The sequence below is a fragment of the Grus americana genome, chromosome 4, assembly GCF_028858705.1.
Source record: "Grus americana isolate bGruAme1 chromosome 4, bGruAme1.mat, whole genome shotgun sequence".
In the NCBI taxonomy this organism is placed as follows: domain Eukaryota; kingdom Metazoa; phylum Chordata; class Aves; order Gruiformes; family Gruidae; genus Grus; species Grus americana.
In genome coordinates, this window is record NC_072855.1 from 56,829,216 (window position 1) to 56,846,781 (window position 17,566).

Below are 17,566 nucleotides of genomic sequence, written 5' to 3' on the forward strand. Positions count from 1 at the left end.
AAGCTCTAGAAAGCAAAATATGTTGTAAATACTGTACTATTACACAGCTACTACATTAAAGCCACAGTACTACCATGCTACTGATACACAATTCATCACCAGTTCAAACTTGACAATCCTGTATATATAATGAAATAGAGCCTAAAAGAGATAAAAAATACCCCTTGAGGAGGCACAAATAGTATAGTCATTTATTCTCTGCATCAGCTTTGCCAGATGTGTCTTTTAATTCAACCACATTAAGTGATGATTATTTGTATTACATTGCTATACAATTATACATTGCATAGCAGCTACAGGAAAGCAGGGTGGCACTTACACAGAAAACTTAGAATTTAAATAGAGAAGAAAAGATTCCTTCTAGACAGAGGATCAACGAACAAATAATGCAAGGCTAGGAACAATGAAACCAGTAGGAGATAGATGCCTAAGGAGGGGTGGATTCACCAACAAGGCGGAAGCAATAGCTGTGGCAGGACAGAGCAGCATGAGCTCTCCATCCTGTGGGACAGCTGCATCCCACTCAGCTAGGCACCTCTGAACATCTGGCCACAGTGCCTTGCCCCAGGTCACATGGCAAAGAGGCAGCAAAGCCAAACCCATTTCTTTCAAGATCCAGCCTAGCTCTTAATCATAAGGGAGCCCTCCTTTTTGGGGTTGAATTTACTATGTTTAGAATAAGAATGTTATACCCAGAACACTGAGACAAGAATGAAACAGGAGTGCTAGGACATAGATGTACCTTTTTTCCTCTTGAAGCAGTTGCAATTGGGCCTGTTTTGTTTTGGGGCTTTTGGTTGGTTGGGGGGAGTGGAGGCTGAAGGGCTTGGTGGGAGATGTTAATTTGTTTTTTAACTGATACATCTGATCTGGAAGGTTTCAGGCATTAAAAGGTACAGCAAGCCAGTTCCAGACTTATTTCCTATGCCAAAAATAACAAGTGATACTTGTTATCAATGAATAACCCACATCAAACAAATAAACAACTGTAGAAGGACCAGTTCTGGTAAATACACAAGGCATTCACGGACATTACACAGAAAAAAACAAACCATTCAGGCACTTGATGAAAACTATTCACCAGGGTTTAATGTTCATTGCCCAACAAATGGGTTTCTAATTTATCAATATACATTGTGCCAGTTGCACAAAATCTCCTGTAACTATAACTTGGACAATAACTTTATGAACTATATCTGACTCATCAAATTCTATCCTTTTATTCATGTAATAATCCTCCACATCACTTGCAAAGTAATAGGGTACACGGTGCAACTGATGATGACAGTGTCTTGCTGATAGTAGAAAAATAATCTTTCCATTGACTTGAAGGGGTTTGGGATGAATAAGTTTCCTAGCAAAAGCAAATGGTTTGATTCCTGTCTTCCTGAGACTCGCTGTCAAACAGGTGAGAGATTTTGTCAGATGAGCTTAAAAACTTCATTTGGAATTATTTATCAGCACTGATCTCAAAAGCTTGATGATATCAATCTGTACCTCACTGCTCAGGAAATTATTTATTTTTTTCAGTTCCTCTTTGCCCTTAGCTTTTTTCCCTTTAAGCTATATTGAAAAGTCTATCAGCATAACATATCGGCATTTAAATCCTTCTCCACCAGCAGCATGCTTTCAGTCTCTGTAATTTCCTCTCAGTAAAATGGTGGTTAAAATTGCTTGCAACAGCATTCCCAACCTGTTCTCATTGGTTCCTTACTTAATGCCAGAATAACTGATAGCTGAAGTGCTATATTCTCACTTTTCATATGTAATATGAATTTAGTTTTGCCTTCCTTTAAAGATGCTAAAAGCTGAACAGGTGGTTTAGATTCATTATGCAATTTACACTGTGGCTCACTCAGCCAAAATTCAAGCAGAAAGGTAACAGACATAGTATATCAGAATACTCAAAATTAGGAAGCAACAGCCAAACAAGAGTAAAATTATTTTGCAAATTCACTGGACGTTTCTCTAAGTTTTAAGATGGTCTTCGGTTGGACCCTGCCCCCCCCCTTTTTTTTTAAGGCTCAAGCTCAGTAAATATTTCAGCATAAGCCTAACTGCCACAGAGCCAACTTTAGGCCCCACTCGACTATGTTTAGTCAAACAATGCAGTAAAGAATCAGGCCATTAAAGTAAAAGAAAATAGATTAACCCCCAGATATATGCTAAGATAGAGGAAGGGATGAGGTCATACTTGGACTTCATGCTTCTACAACATACTTGTCTGAAAACAATGAATAAGCAAGTTTACCTTTTCCAGAAAGGTTTCCTTCTTTTCTGGAAAACCAGTAGCAATATGGAATCTTACATTCCCATTCCTGAAGAGATAATGTTTCTAGTTCACTTGGTCACCTTTAGAGGTTGGAATCTGGATAATAAGAGTACTGTCAAGAGAGGAAATTCTCTGACATTAAGTCTGGCACTGAAGTCTGCCTTTAGTCTCAGAATTCCCAATCTCTGCACTGTGACGCAAGCCTATGCTTTTCATAACAAAAATAGAGAAATTTGAAGAGGTGCATAGAATCATTTTGGTTGGAAAACACCTTTAAGATCATCAAGCCCATCTGTATGTAGCACTACTGAAATGTGTTACATCCAATTATCTACTGACTTTCTGATTACGTTCTTACACCATGACTGAAGTGTTATGCAGCCATGCTGCTCCTGTTTCAAGAGAAGCCTTCTTAAGTAAAATTCAACCTTCAGTTCTTCAGCTAAAAGAGAATTATACTCATCATGATCAAAATAGAATAAGGGAATCAAAAAGCATTACCGCTGTTGAACATTGTCATTTGCCTGAAAGGTGAGACAATTGGTGGGAGGTGCTTTTTTGTAAGGCAAACACAGCACATTTGAAGTCAAGAAAATTAATGGCTGAAGAGCTAGAGCTGGAGGCAATACTTACAAAACTGTCAAAGAGACAAAGGCAGATGAACAACACCTGAAAAAGGTCAACCTCTACAATGGAGAATTCTATACCTGTTTTAGGGTATAGAGGCTCCATTTCTACAGTCTCCAATGTATCCAGTTGCATTATTCATCCATTGCTGGTCAATCTTAGTCAAAGTAGTCAAAGTTGTTTGCTTTCCTTTGGAATTCATCAATTCACCTATGACAATATGCATACAAGGCATTTATTGAACCATAGACTGTTACAGAATAATTATTTTTATATAGTTCATTATACTATGTAATCCTTATTATAAGCAACAATGGATGATATTTTCAATACAGGACCAATTTCATTATTCTGAAGCAAATTTTTTCCTTCTGAATTTTAAGGAATTCAAAAGTTTTTACTCTGATTCCAGATTCCTTAGTACCTACAAAAAAGAGCAAGTAGTACATTTTCATTGCTAATTTAAAAAAAAAAAAAAAAAAAGGTGTTTCTGATTCTTTGAAATAAATATTGTTCAAATGAGTCAGATAAATTCACATTAAAAAACAAATTAATACTGTTCATGGTATTTTCTTAATTGTTTTTCTATGTGAATACTTTCTGGGTTCCACCCAACACCAGGATCTGGCGAAGATATTGAAATAAAGCCAGGAAGGACACTTTCATGCTCTTTCCAGCTCCCATCAAGCTTCTGGCATGCAACTTGTTCAGCCGTCTGTGGGAGGAGAGGAAGAAAGGGGCAGTGAAAAGAGCATATGCATGACAGCAGTTAGTCAAAGTCATCCCAACGAGGAGACCAATTATGATATTCAAAGCAATAGAAATAAGTGGGAAAGAAAAATACATCTTAACCCAGCACAGTCATCCTAGGATGTGATCTTCCTGATTTTGCCTATTGTTCTATAATGTGAACTGGAACAAGACCTAAGCCTTTGGCTACTTTGTACAACAAATATGTCCACAATTGACATTTTCAAGACACAATAGCAAAGGTCCATGTTGGATATCTTCATAAAGCTGATTCTGCATGATGTTGAGTGCTTTAGCCACCCTTAAGTTAGTCAGAAATCAAAAATATCCAGTGCTACTTTGGATCGGATGTTCTTAAGAAATGCAACAAGAGCTGAGAATTTGCTTGAAAACAGGTAGTAGTCTGACACAGCTGCTATGTAACAGCTCATTAGTGGTTTTTGACTGCTCCAAGGAAAGTTGGTAGATATTTATTTATAATGGACACATCTGGAAACAATAGAATCATAAAAAAATGCCAATAGAAAAATGAAATAAACATTGTGCATACAGTTGTTCAACATAGTTGGGCTCTGGTACAAAGTGTTCCCTTTCCTGTAAAAATAAGAATACAGGTGAAAGGAGTTACTTCTGTTCTTTCCCTTCCTGAATACAATGAGTTTATAGTGGAAAACAAGTTGCAAAACATTCAGTACTTTTTGACTTACAGGTGCAGAAACTCAGCTGTCTAACAACCAAAGTAAACCCTCCTCAAATTCATGCTCCTTTCTCTGCCCAGAAATCAAGATGGTAGTTTAACGTCCATTTGCCTTCTTCATGGAAACTGTACAGTGCCCTCTTGCGAGCCCTTCTTTGCAGAAAAAGCTCATACCAAGAGAAATTGGATTTTGGATTTATGCCTAAACCCTCTGTGACAGACAAGATGTTTTAAGGGGGGTCGGGAGGGAGATGGGGTATTATTTGGTTGGCTATTTTGGTTTTTTTGGGTTTTTTTTACATTTCATTGCTCCTCTAAAAAATTAGGTCGACAACTTGGAGAGGGGTGTAAAAGACTGTGCTTGGCAGACAGAAGGCAAAACTGATGGAAGAAAGTCAGAGGAATTACAAGTTGCAGCAGGAAGCTTCATACAGGGGACAGAGTCACCAAATTGACAATGGTAAGGACAAGCCTGCAAAAATAAAGCAGGCAGGAGAACTGGGAGGCAGTGGGAGCTGGGGAAATCTTTAAACCTGTCATGCCTCTCCCTATCAATCAATTTACTCAAAAAGTTAACTTTTTTTTTATTGTAGTAAAACCTAGCCTTGAGCTTAAAAGCATTTGAGTCCATTTTATGGAAATCATAGGAGCCCTAATGCATGCCAATACTGAGCAACCTTTGGCCTCACTGCCTTTTTTTATAGTTTGCCAGGATAACTTTCTTCCTTAAAATGAGAAAAAGACTACAGTGAGAGAACAATTGAGAAGACAGTATTTTTTCCTTAGTTTTTCTCTTAAGTTCACCTTTTCTTCCCCCCCCCCCCCCCCTTTTTTTTGCCACCTGAAGATGTAGATTAACAAAGAGATTGTAACTCCTATGGAACAGATGTTCTTCTACAGCTGTGGAAGGTGATACAGTACAGAGATAAATCATTTTGTTATAAGACGGGGGAAAAAAAGCATACATCTAGCTTTGTTAGAACAAACAAAACCAAGTATTTTTGTTCCCAGGTTTGTTCCTCAAAGCATCCAGATTTTCTTCCATGGGTCAGTTTTAACATCGCAACAAGTAATTTTCATCAGAGCAATACGATTTATTTTTTTTCCCTAAATAAAATCTTTTGTTCTTCCCTTTTCTCCATCAGGGTTCACAGAGTAATTTAGGTTAGAAGGGACCTCTGGAGTTATCTGATTCAACCCCCCTGTTCAAAGCAGGTTACAGTTGAGTTTTGAATACCCCAAGGAGACTTCACCTCCTCTCAGGGCAATTTTTTCTAATATTTTAAAATCTTTGCTGTGAATATGTTTTTTTCTAAAAACAAACAATTTCATGTGTTGCCACCTGCGTCTGTTGCCTCTCATATCTTGCTATATACCTCCAAGAAGAGTCTGTCTTCATCTTCTCTAAACTCTCACATGCTCTAAATCCTCTCCTCAGCTGTAGGCAGACAGAAGATCTCCCTTTAGCTGTCTCACAGGCTGAACAAAGCCAGCTCTCTCACCCTTCCCTCGTGCTTCATGTGCTCCAGTCCTCTGATGATCCCGGTGGCCCACTCCTGGGCTTGCTCCAGTATGTCAATGCACAGCCACACTTGTCTCATGTCCTCCTTGTCTCCTAGGAATCCCAGGTCTTTTTTGGCATAGCTGCCACTTAACCCCAAAGCAAAAAAAGGAGTTAATATTCATAATTTTAAGTAGGCATTCTGATGAAAGATCCTAGTGTTTTACTTTACCAGGGTCTTAGAACTGTATCGGTTCTCTTCCTGAAGAGCTTGTGAAAAGATGATTGGGAAAGATTCAGAGAGTCTTACAAATGTCCCTAGACTACAAAAACTACAGTTATAACACTCTTGCATGTGTTATTTGGGCTATTGTACCATAACGTTGCATGATGAATAATGAATCAAGTATCTTTACTTCTCAGTCCAATGTTACATCCTAATAATGTATTTTTTATTGAGAAATGAATTGACTCAATATGAGTAATAAATAAAAGCAATAATTGCATATGCCTAATTTACAAATAACTTTGGGCTGAAACCAAACTATTTAAACCGTTGTTCAAAAAGAACAGCTAACCAATATTTATTATAGCCAAGGGACTCTTAGCTTACATAATACCAAGACACAGGAGGAATTTATAAAGAAACTCTTTTGAAAGAAAGGCCTTCTGGGAAAAGGATTATGCTGTCCTCATCATACAAAAAAAAAGTCTCTTATTCATTAAATGATTTAAACAGGTTTTACAATGTATTTTTTAAACATTTTAATTGTATAAAATTCCTGTATCAGAGAAGATATATTTCATTTGCTTATTTAATTTTGCATGTCATAGAACAAATAATTTCTCCCAGAGTTAATTAACAAACAAAACTATGCTATTTGTAGTAAAACTAATGGATCCAGGTGGTGTTCATGTAAATCTCTGACCTCCTCCCACAATTGTATCTAGCATTATTTATCAAGATACCTCCTCAGATCTTGCTCTCACGGTAAATGACAGTCCAGTTTTCTTTCAAGCACGGAAAGAGAACAGAGGAATTCATAAAGTTTATAAATCTGAAGACAGGACACCAAATGTACTCAGCATTTGTTTTTCATCACAGGATCCCTTATTACCATTATATTTTCTTATCTTGCGATGTGGTTTTTTTTTTTCTTCTATGATACTGAAAGGCTATAAAGTCTTCAGCAGACTGCCTCCCTGTTAATTCAAATATACAGCGTTCATTTCAGCAGGCATTCGCAATGTATGACAGCAATAAAACAGCCAGTGAGATCTCTATCATTCTTATCACCCTCAATCATTCGATGTAATAACAGCACACATAACATCATAAGATTTTAAAATGTTATCTTCACGTGCCAATTTAAAAGAATGAATAGGTATAATATCCCTTCATACACTCTGAAAGGACTTTGCAGTATACTGAATACAGAAAAGGAGGACATCAAGTTCATGTACTGCGAAAGTATACCATAGTCTATCTGTATTTTTAGATTTTTAGAGATTTTAGAGACTTCCTTTTTTCAGATTTTTTTAATGTAGAGATTTTTAGATGTATCCTAATACTCTACATTTCTAAGATGTCATAGAATATTCTGTGGAATAAGAAGTTTGTTTTTCAGAATTAAGAGCACATTTAAACAACTATAGGATTCTATATGGGACAGTTAATATCAACTTGTGTGCGAGACAACTCTATGGTAGGCAATGATGTGATACACACATTCGATAAGAATATCAATGTGATTTTATACACGTTTCATTTTTAGCCAGCTAATGATCCACTCTGCGAATGGCAACCCTGTGATTATGAGTCTGTGTGCCAGTATGTCTGAATACAAATACAAACAAAAGCCTTGAAACCATCTGAAAAATGGCCACCTTGAAACTCGGGTGTTTTTTGAGTGAACTCCCCCTGCCTTTCCCCTTTGGGCCTATGAGTAGCACTAATGGTGACATCTAATTCCATATTTCAGGACTCTCAGGATTTTGATAAAGGGCTGTGACTAAGGATTTATTCAAAGTACAGTGTTAGGTTAGCAATGGAAATACTTCAATTCCTTGTGAACAGTGCTTGCAGTGCAAAAAGAGTTTTTGCTTCGATCAAATAGGAAAGGTATTCTGACCATGGCAGGGACAGGAGTTCTTTTACTTCCCATCTCTATCTACTTACACCTACTTTATACTGTTACAACCCTCTGTGTAACAAACAATAACATCACACTGGCATAATGGTGTACATTGGGCCCAAGATTTTTATATAAAAGTTGATTACTTTCTACACATTTTCCCAACACTAGATAGCAAAGTTACCTTGGTAGGGGCCAGGCTGTGTGGTTACAGCAAGCGTACTACTCCAAAAGAACCACAGATGTGCACCCTTAACTTAGGTTACTCCTTCTGAAAGAAAAGTAACTTACCATGAGGCAGTAGAAGTAAGAACTTGCACACACAAGCAACTTTCAGGGGGCAGCTTGCTCTCTCTGTTTTAATATCACTGCTTTCCACTACCAGTTTGTGAATCTGCACCATTGACCTCTGTGAGTGAATCAGCCTTTTTCTCTTGAAAAGAGACTTTGTATACTACTAGTTGTCAAGCAGCAGTTCCACTTAAAAACATTAGTGAGAAGAATATCATAGAATCATGGAATGGTTTGGGTTGGAAGGGACTTTAAAGATCATCTAGTTCCAACCCCCCCTGCTGCGGGCAGGGACACCCTCCACTAGACCACGTTGCCCAAAGCCTCATCCAACCTGGCCTTAAACACTTCCAGGGAGGGGCCATCTACAACTGCTCTGGGCAACCTGTTCCAGTGTCTCACCATCCTTACGGTAAAGAATTTCTTCCTAATATCTAATCTAAATCTACCCCCTTCAGCTTAAACCCATTACCCCTTGTCCTGTCACTACATGCCCCTGTAAACGGTCCCTCTCCAGGTTTCATTTCAGTATGTTAAGAGGGAGAGTCACACTACTTGATATAAAACACTCAAGAATTTTTATGATTTTTCAACCACAATGAAGAGTCATTTGCAGTTTATGAGCAAGAATTTTCCAAAAATGAGGAGTTCAAACCCTCTCCCAGCAACAAAAAACACAGCAATCATGGCTGGCAGCTGGCACGCTAAATTTCAGCTGGGTAAAATTAGAAATGCCTCACATGTGGGAGCTTAGGAATTGAATTTGCCTAGCAAAAATGCAACAATTCTGCATACAAGCACTTCTGTTCTAAGAGGTTTTAAAACCCGTCACTACCACAGATGTTTATTTCCATCTTTATAAACTACAATGAACTATTTTTTGTTCAAGGCTTGTATTAATATCTTGTTACAAGAAAGACTAATTGTCCTAAAGTAGGGGGTTTTTTCTTTGCAATTACATCTTCTGTTAGGATTAGGTAAACATCTAAATTAAAAGTACCTTCCATCTTCATACATTTCTTGCTGAAATCAAGGTATGCCTCTCCTAGGTACTCTTGTTCATCTGACATTCACAGCAAATGGTTGCCGATACCAGTCACTGGAAATCAGCAAAAAACCGCAGGTGATCAGCTTTCAAACACAAAGCCAAAGTGGTGTATTAGAACCATCCATACATGTGCATTTCACACTTGCCAAACAGAAATGCATAAAGGATAACACTGGTTAATAATATACATACTTTCAAATTTTTATAAGCCATTTCCAACAATGGTGGGTAAACAAAAATTTAAACGTAATAGTGAGCAGCATTATCTTTTGAAAGAAATTAAAGACCTAAAACAGTTTAGCAGTTTAATCATGAAAACAAGTTCTCACTAGAATTGCCTGCCTGCCTGCTGTTTATGATTTCCATATTCCAAGTGTTTTTCTGTAATGAAGCCACAAAACCACCAGGCATTTACCCTGTTGGCTTTTCTGGAGTTCATAGATCCACCAAGCAGCATATTCAGGAAATATGTTGTTCCTCTTTTGACATCATTAGCCTGCTTATGTTGCCCTCAACCTTATAAGGAAGAAGAATTTGGTCACAGCTGAATGCTTCTGCAAGTCACATTCCTTTGTCGCTGCAGTCAGAGCACCGCCATATGCAATCAGGGAACTTCGCATTCAGGATAAATTATATGAATATATTCTGTAGACAAACCTTCGTGTGATCAGCTGTACACCTTTGTATAGCTCCTCCTCTCACCTACAGTATTTCACCTGGATACTCCTACATCATGCCCAGTTTTGTCTACAACACCTTTCAAAGGCATGTGGCCTTTTGATGAAACGAGAAAGAAAAACCATCACATCTCTAGGTAATTTGTTCCAACTGGTAGTCATGCTCGCTACAAAATACAGCCTTATTTCTCATTTGAATTTGACTAGTCTCTGTAGATCAAGAATCTCTGTTCCTCTACAACTTTAACCTAACTGTGGCACTTCTCAGACCCTTTCTGAATGTATTGAATTTATTATGGAGCACTTCAAATGTCTTTCTGTAAAATGTTTTCCAGTTTATTTGGATCTTATGCTGATTTTTTTTTGTATTCTTCCCTTCTGTGCTAACCTAAGATAGCATCTGATGCCAATCTTTGCAGTTCTGTAGAACAACAGAATCCCACACCCCTTCCTACTCCTGCTCCTGTTCCGTTTATAAAAATCAAGAACTGCAGTAGCCATTATGCATTTTTCTTACAACAATGCCATAATCCCTTTTAGCATTTGCACCCTACAGATTTTGCATAATATAATGACCTTCCCACTGTTTGAACCACAGCCCTTATGAGAAATAAGGAATTCATTGGCTCACATGAAAAAAAGAAAAAAGAAAAGAAAAAAACCCCAAACCTAACCAAACCCAGAAAAAAAAACACCCATAAGATGAGCATCAGTGAAGGTTTAAAGAAAGTTCAGTGCTCATCTACACTGAGCTTGGTAACTATCAATTATGAAACACTGAAATACTAAGGGCTATGAAAGAGTCATTTTCTGAAACATAAGAATCTTGCATTTTGTCATTACTCTGTGTAGAAGGCAGGACAGCTTTATTTTTTAGAAGGTAAAAGTCTAAACCAGGGCTATGAAATAAATTTCTAGAGCTTATTGTTTTGCATTACAGTAAGACCGCCTTCCAAGGCTTACCTCTAAGTTATATTTCATTTATTCCGAGAGACAAAAATCACATGATCTCTTCCAAAGCTCTCCATGAAGCTACAAATATCTTAATACTGTGGTCAATCAGAAGACAAACTACAGCAATGGCGTTTAAAAAAAACAATCCAAACCCACCACATCAAGTCTCCAATTCCCTTCCCTAGAATTTTCAGCAATAGGTATAGAATTAGTATCTTCTAATTAATCCCATATTCTGTTGCCTTGAGCAGTACAGGTGTCCAAAATGCAGATGAAACTTAGAGTTCATACATGCTTTCAGAGGTCATGCGTTTTGGGGTTGTTCCTTTTTTCTTCTTTCTAGCAATCTACAAGTCTCCTGGCTATAAATTGCTCCTTCTAGCAACCACATGCCATGATTTTGCTGGCTATTTTTATTCATTAATACCAGCTGCTTCACAGTGCCTGGAGGTAACAGAAAAAATATGTATATGTGTTTTAACCATATGGTAAAAACTGATGAAGGCCTTTTATGTAGAATAATCCATATACCCAGGGTAAAATTCACTCTTACGCAAAGACCAGGCTAAAAGGCCTGTTCTGCACTTGAACCTTCAAGAACCCACACCAGTTCAAGTTTCTGAGCCAAATCCAAATGTGTAAGTTTGCATTGCTCCCTTGAAGTCAGCAGAGTAACACCCATTTCCACTAGTGTGGATATTCTAATCAAGTGGTAAGCAAGCCTTTATTAGCCTTCTGTACAGGGATGGATTTTACCATTGTACTTAAAGCTAGAAAAGCACAGGGTCCCTTCTAACAACCGTTAGTCATGCTACACTTCAGTTCCAAAACTGTTCTGTTGCTATCACTGCTCAACAAATAAGGTTTTCTCTGAGATTATCAAGTTCCAAAGTTTAACATATAGACAAAAATTAAAATGGGGATGAGACAGCTGCAAAAATAATGTATTCAAATGTCATGTTCTAATTGTCTAGAGAAGTATTCAATAAAATCAAAGACATTAAGTGCTAGCACATAATCAAGTGCAGAAGGCTTTACTTAGGAAAATACTAAGTTTGTGCACAATAACAAGTTTTGTACCTCTTAACCACAATAGTCCCCAACACAGAATTATAGGACACATCAGAACAAAACACAACAAGATCAAAATAGAAAGGGAAATAGGGTTGACAGAAGAGTAACAACAAAAGAAGGTGGAAAAGAGTCATGGATGGATTTATCCAGGAGTACTATTAGGATCCCAAGCTAAAGTAATTCCAGGAAACTATCTTGATTTCTTTTGCTAGAGGTTATAGACTATTCTATGTGACCCTTTTCTTTCCAGGATGATCTACCAATTCAGTTAATGGATTATTTTTAATTCATGACATTTCTGTTACATAGAATTGGAAGAGGTTTGGGTGGGTTTGGTTTGTTGTTTTAGGGTTTTTTTTGTTGGTTGTTTTGTTGGGTTTTTTTCATTAGGGTAGGTTTTGTTTTGGTTTTGGTTTAGGGTTTTTTGTTTATTTTTACAAGACTGCATACATTTGTGAATTTTCTTTCATACCAGTCTCCCATTTTCTCCTTTACTACTACGTTCAGGTATGAAACATTAATGTAGCCAGCATATTCTCTGACATAAGAGAAAAGAACAATCAAGTCCACTGAAATCCTGAGCATTCATCTGTGCTGCACCTTCATTAAAAAACTGGACACAGAAAAGAATACCCTTATATCATCAGGGACAATGTCTTCAAGATCTGCCGTTGGCTTAAACAGAAAAAAATTCCCAAGTGTGGGACAAAGTTATACCTACTCAGAAAGTTAATTCTCACAGAACTTGTCAGTGTTATAGAGTAGAATTAACCTCTTAAAATGACACCAAACTGAATTTTACCAAGTGATTAAATGAGAAGTTAACGGTGGACTTTTTCCTTACTATACTCTCTGTGAATATCAAGCTAATTCAAACCATGATTTTTCTATTATATGTATTACAAAAGAAAAAAAATGTTAAGAGCTTTCCTTGAATCTAAAATGGCCTTTATGAAATCCTGAACAGTTCTAAAATCTAATAGCAATGAAAGTCTCTTTACCTTTGGCTTAACAGGAAAACTTTTCTCAGTGATATTAACTATTCTTTCTTTGCCATTGTACATACACCATTAAATTAAAACAAAGTAATAAAAAACCACACTGAGTGTGCTTCTCTGAGATGAGGAAGGACATCCTGAACTCTAAAAAGCTTCCCTTATGTGTTATATGTTGACTTTGTTCTCAAATGACAATAATAAGAAGCCTAGGAAGTTTGTCTAGGTAACTGAAATGAGTAACCTGAAAGGGCTTACAATAACATTCTGTATGCTCCCTTAATCTCCAAGAAACATTCCAACACTGAAGAAAGATACTGTTTGCTCTTCCTCACTGATTTTCCTACTACTGACTTTCAATATGCAAACTTGGTTGTATGGCATATATCTTTTTCCCAATTGCCAGCAGAGACAGAATGACAGGATCTGAAAAATCATGTATTATTTCTGCCAGAGGCTATGCATCTGTCCTCTGAACAAAATAACCAGACTAACCGACCACTTGGCTGATTAAGCAGTACAGCAGCCAGCTCATTCTTCCATATCTGTATTAGCCTGCAATCCCAACAGGTATAACCATTGTGGCTTTGTCACTGAAGAAAACAGATGAAACTCAATAGAAACATATGTTGTGGCTAACATACTTTCTCTCTTTTCACATACCTCTATGTATGTATCTATACATATATATACAAACACTTACAAATACCTTAGTATCTCCTGAATGTGAACAACACTGAAGAAAAAAAATATGCCTACCAATTGTCATTTCATTATCAAAAAAATCTTTATATTACAGAGAGAGCTTTTTTTAAGAGAGCTCTCTGGTATTTCTCATTATGTGATTTCTACTAAATAACATTTAGCACTAGAACTCTACAGAACTAATGCTGCAAGCCAGAAAGGATCAGTAACAAACTCACCTCTTGATCATAAATTAGGATGAAACTCACCTAGTAAAACGATTTCACCATACTGAGTATTCCTTGCTCACCCATCAGGAAACTTGCCCTGTGGAAACAGGCTAGCATTTCTAGTGCACATTCCCAGTGAATGAGAAAATCATCACAACATGAAAAATGAATGAAAATTTAGTATGAAAAAAATATTTTTGCTTCTAAATATGGCTGAAGATTTATGTCTGGTTTTAATGGTAATTGAACTGATTAAGCCACAAGTAAAATAGTTTGGTTTATGGGTGATAAGTATCATGTAGTATAAATCCAGATAAACAAAAAAACCCCAAACTGATAGAAGTTAGATTTGGCAAGTTCTTCTGAGAAGCAATGAAAAGCTCTATCAAACAGTAGAAAGATTAATTTAGCCTAATTTTATGCCCCTCATACTCTGATGCATAAGAATTCTTTAAGATGAAATAGAACCATGTCAAACTACATATCCCAGAAACAAAAATGCAATTTTTTTCTTCTTAGGGCTTACAGTGAGAGAACAATTAATAATTTAATTAATTATTTTCTTTATGACAGAAGTAGCCTGATGGCATTACAGTAAATGTAGGCTTCCATCAGAAGGAAACAAAAGAAAAAACAACAAACCAAACATCAGTGGCTAAATATGTCTTAAGAAGAGAAAATGGAGAGCAGAAAGGACCATGTTTCAAAAGTTCTACTCAGATAAATATACAATCCACAACTGTCTGCATAAAAGAAAGCTTAAATAAGCCTGTAATTAAATCCTATTCGGTTCCTGCTTTTTTATTTGGGCAAAAGATCAGAGCAAATGCAAATAAGCGTGTCACATATGAACAGCAGGTCTGGCTGGTATTTAATTCTGAGGAAGACCAATACAGTCCTGCTTGTTCAGCAGAACTCTGCAAAGGGAAGACTTTTATTCTTCTACACATATTTACAGAGAATGTTCAATTTTACCAAATAGGACAGAAGGGGTAAAAGAAATCCCTCAGCAACCACTGAAGTTTTCGACAATATTTCAATCTTCCAATTAAGCATTCTAATATACAAGAAGGCCTGTTCAGCAGTGTCAGGAAAAGATCAAGTACTGACTCCTGCAGTGAAACCACAATGCCCTTTTTTTGCACTTACAAAATGACTTTTCCAGGGACAAGATTCACCTCTAAACATAAGAGGGCATCTGCCAGCACTGACTGCCGCAGAAAAAAGGTCCAAGCGGCTTGAAAGTCTACCAAGGCAAGAACATGCTAAGCCAGCTGTTCCCATAGCAGTCTGTTCTCACAGAAGTCTATGTAGCATTTTGCACTACATCCATTAAATTAATCCCAGAGCATGAGCGGTAAGGGCAGATCTGCTGTTATCCCATTGGGAATGACACCCTAATTAGTGCAATGTCAACAGGCCCACAGAGGAGCTGTAACAGAGCGCATAGATGTGTTCATGTGTAATAACCATCAACCTGCAGATTCAGCTTTATATTTTCAGGCTGGGTTGAAAACACTTATGGTACCAGAGACAAGGGAAAAATCTAAAACATTAAGAAACTTACAACTTTCCAAGTGCACTTTCCTGTCCTCCTACAATTTAAAAGTGCTATCGATTAGAAGAAATTTAGCAGTTCTTAGATAATTGAAAGTCAGTGTAAAAACAAGAAATGGTAATAATCAGTTCTTTGAACAAGCTTAATATTACAGCTTTTATGCAATCAGCTCTTTACTAAAGAACCCTGCTTAAGACCAATATTAGTGAAAACACTAAATTCCTTTAGTATTTTGTCTGTGCTGATTTGAAGTTTTAATGTCCCCCCCATTGCTCCCAATCATTGCAGGACTGGTACATTTCTATTTGGAGAACAGCAGGCTTCTCTTTTGCTCTTTATTTCCAATAAAGCCTGTACCAAATATGCCTTTTTTATTATTTCCCAGTTTGTGCATCAGTACCATGGGTGGTGTTAGAACAGTTCTGTGAACATTTTGCAAATGAAGTGCTACCAGATGCAGCTTAATTATGTCATACTGCAAACAAGGAGGCTTTCCTCACTACCATGATTATTTATCATTTTACCTTGAAATACTGAAGAATCATGGCCTTTATGTCAGATTAGTAGCAAACAAGGTTTAATCTCTTCGATCTTCACACACACATTGCCAATTGATGCTCCATAGGTAGAAGCATATGGAAGTACAGATAGAAGCATATGGAAGTATAGCAGTTGCAAGCAATTGCAACTATCTTTACCATCTCTCTGGCTACATCAGAAGAGCAGTATCTGCCCAAAATGGAAAAATCTCAGGATTTCTGGAGCTGCAGCTGCTCTGGCCTTCAGAGCTCTACTTAAGAAGCAAAGGTTTACTGGGTTTGTTTGGATGGAGTTAATTTTCTTTACAGCAGCCTATATAGCACTGCATTTTGGATTGGTGACTAAAACAGTACTGGTAATACACCGATGTTTTGGCTATTGCTGGACAGTGCTTGCACAATATCAAGACTTTCTCTGTTTCTCAGCAAGCAGGCTGTTGACTGGAAGCTGAGACACGAAAAGCAGCAGCAGAAGCACAGAGAGATGGTGAACTAGGATGCTTAGGTTCATACTACAGTAACTGTTGTTTTCAGCTCCACAAGTATAAGGCAGGGGAAAAAAAAAAACCACAAAACCCCCCTACAACCAAAAAACAACCCACCCCCCCAAAACCACAGACCACAAAAACATGCTCCAGAGATAGTAAAAATAGCAAAGCTCACTGGAAAGCGTGCTCAAGAAACCCAGAAAATCTGGCTGTGAAAAAGATCCAGCATCTGCCACAGTGAGAAAGCAGCTGAGAGCCCAAACAGAACCAACTCCTGGAGGCCCACAAAGATAGCTAGAGTTCAGGTAATTCCTAAGTATGAACGATCAAGGCGGACAGGCCCAAGACAAATAATCCCAAAGTAGCCAAGGTTAAGGCAGCAACCACATGGCAGACAATGCTTGCTTTTCTGATGAGAAAAGCAAGTGGAAGAACATTAGTATCCTACATGATTTCTTCTTACACTGACAGGGTTCAACATTATGTACACAAGACTATTGTAGATGAACATTCCACTAGATAAAGTGGTGGTATTTGCCTTGGCTCCAACTCCATATCTAATGTACAAGAGGTCCCAAAGTTCAGGGTCACAGTTCCTCTTCTGCTCCCCTTTAACTGGAGAGCAAGAGTCATCTTTCCTTCAGATGCTTGCCTCCTAAGCTTTGGCTGGTTTGGAGCTGTTGTCTTTGCTTTCATTGGGTTCTTACCTGTATTTGTGGTAATGTACAAACCCAGAAAGCCAACATATACCAGCAACTTTCTTGTATGCGGTGGATGTAAAATGGAGTTTGGCCTAAACAGGAACATGCTAACCCCTCAAATACTGCCTACTCCATGTATAATCATCTTTTATTCTTTCCTTTTATTTTTATTCTTGTTTCTTTGAATGTTTCTGTACTTTGTAATTTTATATAGACAAAATACATGAAAACTTATTAACTGTTATTCTAGACCAATGGTTGTAAACTTGTGAGCTGCACTTCCAGAAAGGCTCACAGACTACCCTTAAAGGAACCTCAGAAGATAGTTAAACAATAACAAGATTA